This window comes from Anopheles moucheti, chromosome 2 (assembly GCF_943734755.1).
Source record: "Anopheles moucheti chromosome 2, idAnoMoucSN_F20_07, whole genome shotgun sequence".
Taxonomy (NCBI): Eukaryota; Metazoa; Arthropoda; class Insecta; order Diptera; family Culicidae; genus Anopheles; species Anopheles moucheti.
In genome coordinates, this window is record NC_069140.1 from 14,450,627 (window position 1) to 14,461,094 (window position 10,468).

The following is a 10,468-nucleotide window of genomic DNA, read 5'->3' on the forward strand; positions in this document are numbered from 1 at the left end:
ATACTGTGGAGAGCAAGTTGAGGCGAAATTCACTATTACTACCGCCGTTACATGAAGCACTAAAGGTGCAGCGTAGTTGGTAGTTTCCGTTCTGCTTGTATTGATATGTCTTGCGGTGGAGTGCACGTATTTTTTTTTTTGGCATGGTCCATTTGTTTTCGGTTCATGCCAGCGCGGCCCACAAGAACGGCCCGGTTTGCGTTACGGTAGTGACTGTATGTCCTTTCCGCTCAAGGATAGCATACAAGAAGTGATAACTTTCCTTGCGTTGGGTGCTGTAAAGGTCATTTTCGAAGCTCGTGTGCATCGTACATTAATTGCAGCGAGGAATGAACTTGCTACCTTCATCGTTGCCCCTTATTTGGACATACATTTGTACTTAAGTTTGACGTGACGTTTTGGACGTAGGAGTAATTGGGGAAGTTGCGCAGAAAAGAAGAAAAATTTATCAAAAATAATAACATCAACATATGATGTACAATGATGTAGAAATAAGTGTGTTGAAAGCCTTCCCACCCATTTCTTGCAGGATGTTCATGCCAGTAAGGTAGTTCCTCACCGTGTGGCGAAACAATGCAAGATAAGACGTGTGCATATTGTTTGGTAGGGCTTACTTCCGAACCTCGGAACTGCAACTGGATATCGCTCGCGCCCCCCTGCAATGTGGAAGGGAGTAGTAGCAACTCGCTCGCCTTCCGGTATCCATCCGAGCGTGACGAAATTATGTGCCGCTGGTGCCGCTTCAAACCGTTCCTGTGGTCAGAAGGTGGTGTGTTTTTTTTTGGTTGTTGTTGCTAATCCGCTAATGGCGTTCCATTCCGTTCGTGGTGGTGGAATTGCACATGGGAGCTACACCTCGCCGCACAGAGAAGCGCACACACCGTACCGTACGCTTGATTTTACTCCGACAATGCTCGCCTCTGTTACATATTTTAGCATATATGTTGGGTAGGCGCTTCCGTTCCGTTGCTCTGCCGCCGCCACCCCTTTGCGGCAGTCGGTTGCATTCGGCCGCCGCTGCTGCAACTCGCTACCGAGACGACCTTCGGACAAGGAAAACGAACGAATTGCGAAGAAACGGCTGGTTCGAGCCGTTGGAACAATTCCCCCCTTCTGTGTGCTATGTGGTGTATTGGTGGTGGTGTTGGGATGGTGTGTGTGCCTTGTGTTTTGTGTGCCATACCGAAGGACAACTTGGCATGGTAATAATGAAATCATGTCATGGAGAAGCACCAAAATAGCTTTTATTCGTTGTTTGGGCGTTTAAATGTCACAGTCGCAATGTTTTTGGACTGTATGATGTGCCATTTGCTTCTCCACCGAGGTTTTTCTGGCGGTGACTTGACAGTGTTACAGACAGAAATTAATCATTTGCAAGCTAGAATACAATTCATGCGGCCTAGAGAAAAACAAAAACATATTATTTGAACGGATTAACAGTGTGCAATTGCTCCGTCCAACAGTTGCCCGTTTGGGTGGTTTAGTAGAAAATTTAATTACTCAACGCTCGAAGCATGCATAATTCAAGCATCTTCATTGAAAACGTTCCCATTTTGAGCGTAGTGCCTTCCAGCAGATCGGGTTGTGTTTTTTTTTTGCCTATTTTCCGTGGATCTTCCACGCCTTTCTTCCCGTTCCGTTTTGTCCGGTGTGTTCTGGAGCTTTTCCAAGGCACGGAACACCCGATCGAAATGGCATTTCGAATTGCGCTGCTCAATTGGATTTATTGAGCGACAAAACAGAGGCCCCTTTGGTTCTTTGGAACCGGAATGCCGCTGAACATCCCGGGGAAAAACCCCTCATTTTCTTGGTTCTTCTTCCTTTCTGACAGGCCGAATCCCCGTAGCATCCGCTCGTGGTGCAAGAATCTGGCAGAGATTTTCATGGTGTTCGAATGGACGGTCTCATCTTCGACTCGATGGTGCAGCCGGTACTTGGGGGAAACTGTTAGGTATTCAAGATTTTCCGGGTCGAGGCTCGCGTTCTCGACGAAACGGACGCGATGGGTTGGAAAAATGTAGTACCGGAAAATGCTATCAAATAAACGATCTAAAAGGAGAGAGAGAGCGAAGCAAAGTTATATGTGAAATCAAAGTGAATGACCACAGGCTGTGCTTTTGGTTTTGGGGGTGGCAATAGAAACATTCTTTTTCGTTCTTTTGCTTTGCGCTGGGTGCGAGGTTTTAAAACGCGCTGCTCGTTTTGCTCCGACAACAATCGACTGGCTGCGAACTATTTCGTTTTTTTCTCCCTTTTTGGATCATCGATTTTTCGCCCGAACGGCAAACGTAGTGAATCTTGGCGCGCGCGGTAACGATGGGCCTGGGATTGTTTTTGTTTGCAGCCTCAAGAAAACGCCCAAAGGGGAAGGGTTGGTTGGTTGGCCGAGAGGGCCGAGAGAGAGAAAAAAAAGCTCTTTGAAAGCTAATTAATTTACGGCACTCGGAAACGGGACATCGGCAGTGGTTGGAGCCCACAGTAGTGGCCACAGCGAGGAAGATATAAACTGACCGGAAGCGTTAAGGTGCTTTCTAACGAGCGCCACACCGAGCTGCCCGGAATGGAGCAAAAGTACCGTAACACGATGACTTAATTCGACGCGTTTGTGAAACTGAAGCAATCGGGGAGGTATGAAATCACCTTGATTTATTTGAAACAAGGTGACATAACTGTGTCTTCTATGTGTGTGTGTGTGTGTGTGTGTGTGTGTGTGTGTGTGTGTGTGTGTGTGTGTGTGTGTGTGTGTGTGTAACTATAGAAAGAAGGCTCATTTCCCTACTGGGGATTACGGCCAGTGATTCATTCCATTCAGTCGGTCTTAAATTGGCGTGGAATAAAGAAAGCAGTGATAACATTCAATATGACATTGTTTTAATAGTAAATTCATTGTGTACTTACTGGCCATCGATGGAACGGGTTCCGGTGCTTCTAGCTCGGGTTTTCCCATTACTCATGCACGATAAATTTCACTCCATAGGCGCCGGTCGACCGATGATCCGAATGTCCGAATGCATCAGCCGTGGTTTCCTTCTCTACCGCACAGCCAAAGGGGGTCAGCTCGCTCGCGGTTCAGGGCACAGAAATGTTCCGGGGGAAAACGGGTCATTGGGAGGTTTCCTCTCCCCCCCCTCACCACCCCTTCTTGCGCTTCGTGTGCACTATGATGTGTGCCAAATATGCATCGATATGATGCGGGCACGGGCATATTTATGTGGTGCCGGTCTAGCGTGCATCGGCCGTACGGTTCGATGATCCGCAAAAGGGTCTCGCGGATTCGATTTGGCCCACAGCCAGCCAAATAATGCTGCAGATCGGCCCGATACCCCCGGGCATTTGTTTGTGTTGACGCCGCCGGGTTTCGATCGATTTCGGGGGTTGCACTTTTTGGCACCGAGTGGCATTGCTTTTTACCGTATTTAGCAGCAGCAGTGTAGCTTTTAGGAGTCAACTCATAGAAACTCATAGGTACCTGAGTATGTTGCACCTTTTTTTTTATTGTCCACACAAAAGAAGGTTAACCGCACAAGAGGTTTGTTGTGCGAATGATTGTGCACGTACACCAACAGATTTGTTTTGCTGCCAGTAAGTGTGATTATCCGGACATCAGCAATAATTATTTTGTTCGCTTTTATAGTTTGGAGACATTTTTCCACCACACTCGAAGTTGGCTTAAAAAGATTTTACACATCTTATCTTATCTTTCGTCCAGTCTGTATCATTGTCAGGTTATCACTTTTTTTTCTTCTTCATTTAATTTTCTCAAAGCAACCAAAAAAACCCACAATGCCCCCGGTTGGCAATGGTAATGACAGTGTCTGCAGTGTTGCAGCTACCGTTTTGCTGGTTGTTTTGGGAGACTGTAGAGGTCATCCCTGGTTTTGAGGTGAAAATTTTCACACCATTCACCACCCCGGTACGGAATCGAAACAGCGTGAGGCTGTGGAAGCTACTTTTCCACACAATAAACTCAAAAACCCAAAGCACAGCCAGCACCACGGTAAAGCAAAAAAACACTACCACACCGAGCCTGTGTTAGCGTGTCTTACCGAGTTTGTGGCTGGGTGAAATGAGGTGTTAATTTCAATGTCAGAGTCTGCTTTCTACACGCGGGGAGGTTTTTTTTTTTTGGCGTTCGACGAACCGTCGCTAAATGGGGTCACTTTTTAGCGATACAGCCTGGCCGGAGGAAGACATGAGAGTTCGACGGACTTATCACTGCAAAGAAAGTGTGTCGTTTGGGGGCGAAGAAAAGTACTGCTGCGATACAGATTTCATTAAACATAGGTAATGTAACTACTTCCATTACGGTGGTATGTGTTTTTTTTTGCTAAACAGCATCTTATCGTTTTAGTGAGTACCTGCTGAAAATTCCCGCCGCTTATCTTATCGCTGGACCGAAGAACATTTATAGAGTTGCAAAGTGCGGTTGCAAAGGAGTAATGTTGCGACATGGCCTTTGGACCTTCTATCCACTGCATACGGCAAACCAAATGCAAACGATTGCTTTGTCACATTTATTGATATCTACCGTATAATAAGGCGAAGGCGACGGTAAACAAACAGACGAGGTTCGCTCTGGGCGCACGCAATTTTTGGTGATTTATACATCGATAGAGTGAAAGAGAATACAATCATCAAAGTCTCACCGTGGGTGGAAATAATCCTAGTACGCTTACGGTTGTGTACAGTTCGCCTGGTCACTGCTGAGTAATGCATTCGCTTTCTAGATGCTTCTGCGACACAATCGCCGCGCGCTTCTCGGGTATGCGTAGTAATTGTGTCGACGGCAAGGCACGAGAATCATCAACCGTTGCCGTCCGGTGGTGGTATTTGCTATGTTCCTACCGCTGTAATACGTCACCGCCATACGCTGATGGTAAATCCGCAGTGGAAGGTAAAAGCGCCACACGGCGCCATCGTCCGCGGTGGATGTTCGTTGACAGTAGCGTAAACAAATTAATCGACCGCGCTGTGTACACTGACACAATTACTATTACTTACCGTACGGATACAGACGCATGTGAATATGTCCGTTTATTAGGGTCAGCATGGGTTAGAATACGTTAATTTGTATCAAAACGTATTTTGGTGTTTAATTTTAGTATTAACAACAATTAACGTAATAATAATCTTTTTCATCTTTCCACGGTACCACATCCATATATGCTGCTGGTTCAAAACACCCAAAAGTGTGCTCTATCTCTAGCACACCCTACCGCAAAGAGAAACAAACTCTTCTTCACCCTATACCGACTGTGATACAATTTCACGATCATGTTTGCGGTCAATGATCTTTCCCTCACACTCTCTTAGGTGGCTGCTCTCGTGCTTTTCTATCGTACACTTGACGAACGATCGCGACCTTGACACTGTTCGTCGAAGCATAAAACAGTCAATTGGAGTAGCAAACGAATTGCTGATACAAATGATAGAGGCAAAAGGGTGTAGTAGTGTGAACACGGCAGCGAATTATCATCGCATAATGTCGTGTAGTTCAGTGACCGGTAAATTTATTGGTACAAAAAGCAACCGATGTAATGAATTTTAAAGAGACAAGACATTAATTAACAAGGAAGTGTTATCCTGTCGGAAAATACACAACATTCCATCGTTCGAGCTTCGTTTTAGTCAGCATTTTATTAAAAATCGTAGTGAGACCATCACTTTGGGACACATTTTTTTAATACAACGAAAAGTATCCATTTAATTCACAAAACTATTTGTTTTGAAATATTCATCGATTGCTGCGTTTTGGTGCTAGATAGAGAAGGCTGGGTGCGACTATCATTTTGGGACGCACTGTAGTAAGACACAATCTTTTGAAGTAAGCGAAACGAACGCGAAGGATTTTTCAACAATGTTTATGTTTTAATCGAATTTCATGAAAAATCAGCAATAATGTTTAAATACAGTTACTATTGGTGCTAAATATTTAGAAAACTAAGCATTTTTGACAAAAAGACATAATAAAAGTGCCAAAGAGTACTTTACCGACCACTGATCTACTTGTTAAGTGTGATGATCTTGATTATGCTTGAAGAATAAATCAAATTGAGCGGCTGATTTTGCAATTTGAAATTCCTTTTTGGAATGTTGTACTTAATGAATCTTTTGGTTTGAGTCATTCCAATCAAATTGATAATGGGGAGTTCGAGGAGATGATTCATTTTAAATCAAAGGAAGAGGGGAGAGGAGAGAGGAGGTGGATGTTTCGTGATATAAAAGTTCATAAATATAGAGTAGTTCATTTAGAAGATGAAGATTAGAAGATTCATTATTCAGAAAATGCACCCAACACCACTACTATGCTATCTTGGTTTCGAACGATCGTTGAGTTTCAAGTTGGTATTTGGTGTGACGATGTGTCAGAACAGATGATCGGAAACGCCACGTTGTAGATGTTCCTTTTTGCGTTTGATGATTAATGAGGAAGAACCACCATATGGGCAGAGGCAGCATACGATTTGATTAAACTTACCCACTACCACCCACAGCACAGGCAGAGGAATGGAATGGAAGATCAGAATTTAATTAGTGAGCTTTCTCTTCACACCATGTACTGTACCGTGCGGTTGATAATTGCTAGAACATGCTTAATGTTGCAGCGAAAATTTCAACAAACGAGCTCCACCGGCAGAGGCTTCCGATCAGCAATGGTCAGCGTATGTGGTACGAAGTGTTTGAACACGTTGCACAAGAATTGAAAGCTAAAAATAGACCACAGCCCCCAACCGGTATAAAGGCACTAATGCATAAAGTATAGTAGCATGACGGTCCATCTCATGATCGTATTGCGATCGGTATCGGTCTCGATCCTATGGCTCTTTGCAAATGTTGTTGAACTCTCGCAGCATAAACTTTGGTGTCGTGCTTTACCACAGTTGGTTTGCGTTAATCGTTCATCAGCTGGTGGGTTTGTAGCCGGTCGGAAGTGTGGCTGTGGTACGTGCATCAAAATTCAGAAATCTAATAGTATGGAGAAAAGATGCAAGAAATCACTCCAAAAGCAACACAGACAAACACAACAAAAGACCGGAAAATGGGAATGCAATTGCCCCATGGCTAGCAGCTACCGGCAGCTTGATTTATTTTTCCAACCTTCATCGATGGGCTTTCGGTGGAAATTTATCATTGGTACACGAGCCCACGGGTGGGTTGCGTTTGTTGAAATTTGCTCATTATTTTGAAGCTTTGAGAAAGCATCGATTCGTTTCGGCATTTTTTTCGGTGCCTTCCGTTAAAGGCACGGTGGGCTTCAAGGTGGGCTGCTTGTGTTTTATTTTACAGCACATTGATTTTGCCGAACAAGGAGTTCGGGTTTTTCGATAATATATTAACCAGTGCAGCTCATAAATCAGCCCTGATATTGGTCGCTTGGAAGCAAAAGCTTGACGCATGTTTTGACGTAAAATGAATGTTTTCTTTGGTATCGAGCGAAGGGTCGTTAACATATAAGCTGTGGACTCGGTTCGGTTGGATCGATCAGAAGCGGAAAAGCCCTCGAAAAAACTTACCGTACGCCGTGTGCGTGTGGTAAAATTAACACATAATCATGCTTAATATTAACTTCCTGCTCACACTTTGCTCACAAAACCCTAGAGGGAGGGAGGGTGCGTGTGTGTGTGGCTGACGTGTTTATGCTGGTGGAATGATTTGCTTGTTATCGAGAAGAAGGAAAGCATTTTTCTATTGCTATTGTTTTCTTAAGGTGTAACCCAAGCAAATGCCAGCATCCGGATTGCTGAAGAGGGTGGAGGAGGATGTAACAGCATGTGTTGGTTTTTGTTTGAGCATTAAATGAATGCATTAAAGTACAACGTTCATTTCTCATGTTCGTTTAAGCTTTTGCTGCTAGGTTTTAGCTAGATTAGTCTTCGTGTTTAAGATTTGTAACATGGATTACATAATTTCACCTCAAGATCGGTTCAAACTCCGAATATTCCGATCGATATTCTGATTGTCCATTTATTTCACTTTAATGTTTCCTATCGAATCCATCTCTTTATGATTGCGTGTCATTGCAATGACGATTGGATTTGATGGGCTTTCTTCGATCCGTACCCACGTGTACCGCGTATGCTCACGTGCGTAAATTCCTTTCCGTTTGTTCCTGCTGCAATGGTGGTGCTTTTTTTCTCGTGCCGGAATTCGCAGACACTTTAATCCGTGTTGCCTCCGTACAAAAGCGTGACGCTTCCTTTTGTAGGTCTTCCAATGGCGCTGTTGCGGTGTAGTGTTTATATGTTGTTTTTAACACCCGCAGACTTGTCAAAATGGCACAAGAAACAAGAAGACAATACGGAAACGAGAGAAAGAAAATTTATTTAATTGATGTGTTTGTTTTCTAGTGTAATGTTTCAGTTACTTTGAAAACTGTGTTTAATTGTTGTAAAATTAATTCTCTTCTAGAAAAAGTGCGAATTCCAGGTAAATAACCTGGTTCTGGTGATATTTTGTACTTTTTTGGATGCCAATATTCCGCGTTCGTACTCCGTTAGACTAAGACTGCAAAACACCCGTTAGACATCGTACGGATGCTATCAAATCCGATAATTAATTCGACCTCTTCGCCGGTATATGATTTACGGGGGCCATTTGTTTCTAACGAGCCCCAGGTACTTTGATTGAGCCAGCGGATGAGCGTAGAAGCAAAACGTAAAAGCATAACGATCTTGCGATCCACGCAACAAGCAGCAATGGCACGGGAGGCGAGGAGATGACGCACCTGATACCTATTGATGCGCCGAGTTCTAAAGCAAATGTGCTGGCCAGCGACCTCCGGCGTGCCATATGGAGCAAGACGGAATGGTGGCCAGATCGGAACAGAGTATTTTCTGCCTTTTTTTTTTGAGCTGTGTTGTCTCTTCCGTCCGTTTGGATTCGTATATGAGTTTGTTGTTTCGCGGGAGCTTGTTCGGGAGGTCGCTTCTCGTCGGCTATGTTCCGTCAATGCTACACCTCGTGGGTATATTTCCGCTTTTGGTGAAAGTTGCACCTGTTGTTAGACATATGCTGCATTTCGAGCAAAGATTCTGAAAAACCGTCACAGTATGGATACTGTGGGGAATGGGGAAACTTAGATAACGGCATTAGGGAAGGTAACGACCACCTCGCGGTACGCTTTTCGCTTCGTCTAATCAAGTGCCGCGGACTGTGGGTGGCGCTAATGAAGACAGAAGTGAAGTTTCCAACCATCAGACCAGGAGGAGTTGTGTATTTCTGCCTGGGGACGAATGAAGACGCAGCCGGTTTTTTGAGGTTATTTTGGTCATAAGAAGTGCACTCGAGTGAAACAAAGGTGTGCACATGTTGACGAGTGAACGGTTGACCATAGCCATAACCCTCAAGTTCATGATTATCTGTTTTTTTTTTATAACGGGTTGTCGTCAAATGTGTTTGTTTCGCTAACGAAAAAAGATAGTATGAAGCTATATTTCTTGTTTTAGACATGTTTGTCAAACTGGTTTTGAACTGTTTTAAGGAGAATGTCAGAATGTTTTAAGGAGTTATAATGAGTCACGAACTCTCTGCACCTTACTACAGCCACGAAAAATCGAACTAGAAGCTGAAAAATGGAGATGGTGAAATATGTCCATTAGCTTTTGTTCGTCAAAATCATCTGTCAACAACTTGACACAATGACCGAATTCAATGACAGATATTCTCGACTAAGAAGAGGTAATTGCGATTCCTTGAGGTTCTAAAGTCATCAAAGTCTACACGTGTACAACTGTTTATTGCAATTGTTTATATTTGGAAGTTTCCACCAAATTTGTATTTCTCACGAAGAGTTTCTAAACTCCATGTCGGATTCTGCAACCGACGTAGAACCAGTGTCGCACATCCTATGCTCATGTTTTAAAGTCCAATGCTGTAAAGAGGGATTCGCTTTTCATTAACGACGCTAAGCTTTAAATACTTCACGGTGAGTAATTTATGCGTGTTTTTTCATCCTCCGTACTATGTATAGCCCTCTGCTGTAAGGCTGAAACCTTAAGGTTTGCCTAAATTCAAATGTCACGCTTTAGAACAGGGAACGATTGGAGAAAGATTCTTTAGTCTCGTGGGTCTATTACGTTGGATACTGTGCTCTCTATTGCAACTCGAAATCGACGACCACTTCGTAGGTTGAGTGAAGAAAAGGGGCAAGATTAATGGATGCATTTGGTTCAGTTAATCGTCATCTGTCGTGTCACCGGTATGAGGTGCAGCATTATTTCGATTGGATGTAGGAACTCGTATTAGCATAGCTAAATTTGGGGTACGTAACCCTTTGAATAGCTGTCTATCGTAGGGGTCTAAAATGACTTGAGGTAGAACGCTTACATCTCAAGACGATATCTGTCAAACAATTGGGTAAACATGAAGCGATGAATCGAAAACAGGTGATATAAAGTTAATCGGTCAACTTGATGATCATAAGCTAATAATCATAGACTCAAATATTGGTGATCGAAAGTAGGAGTAC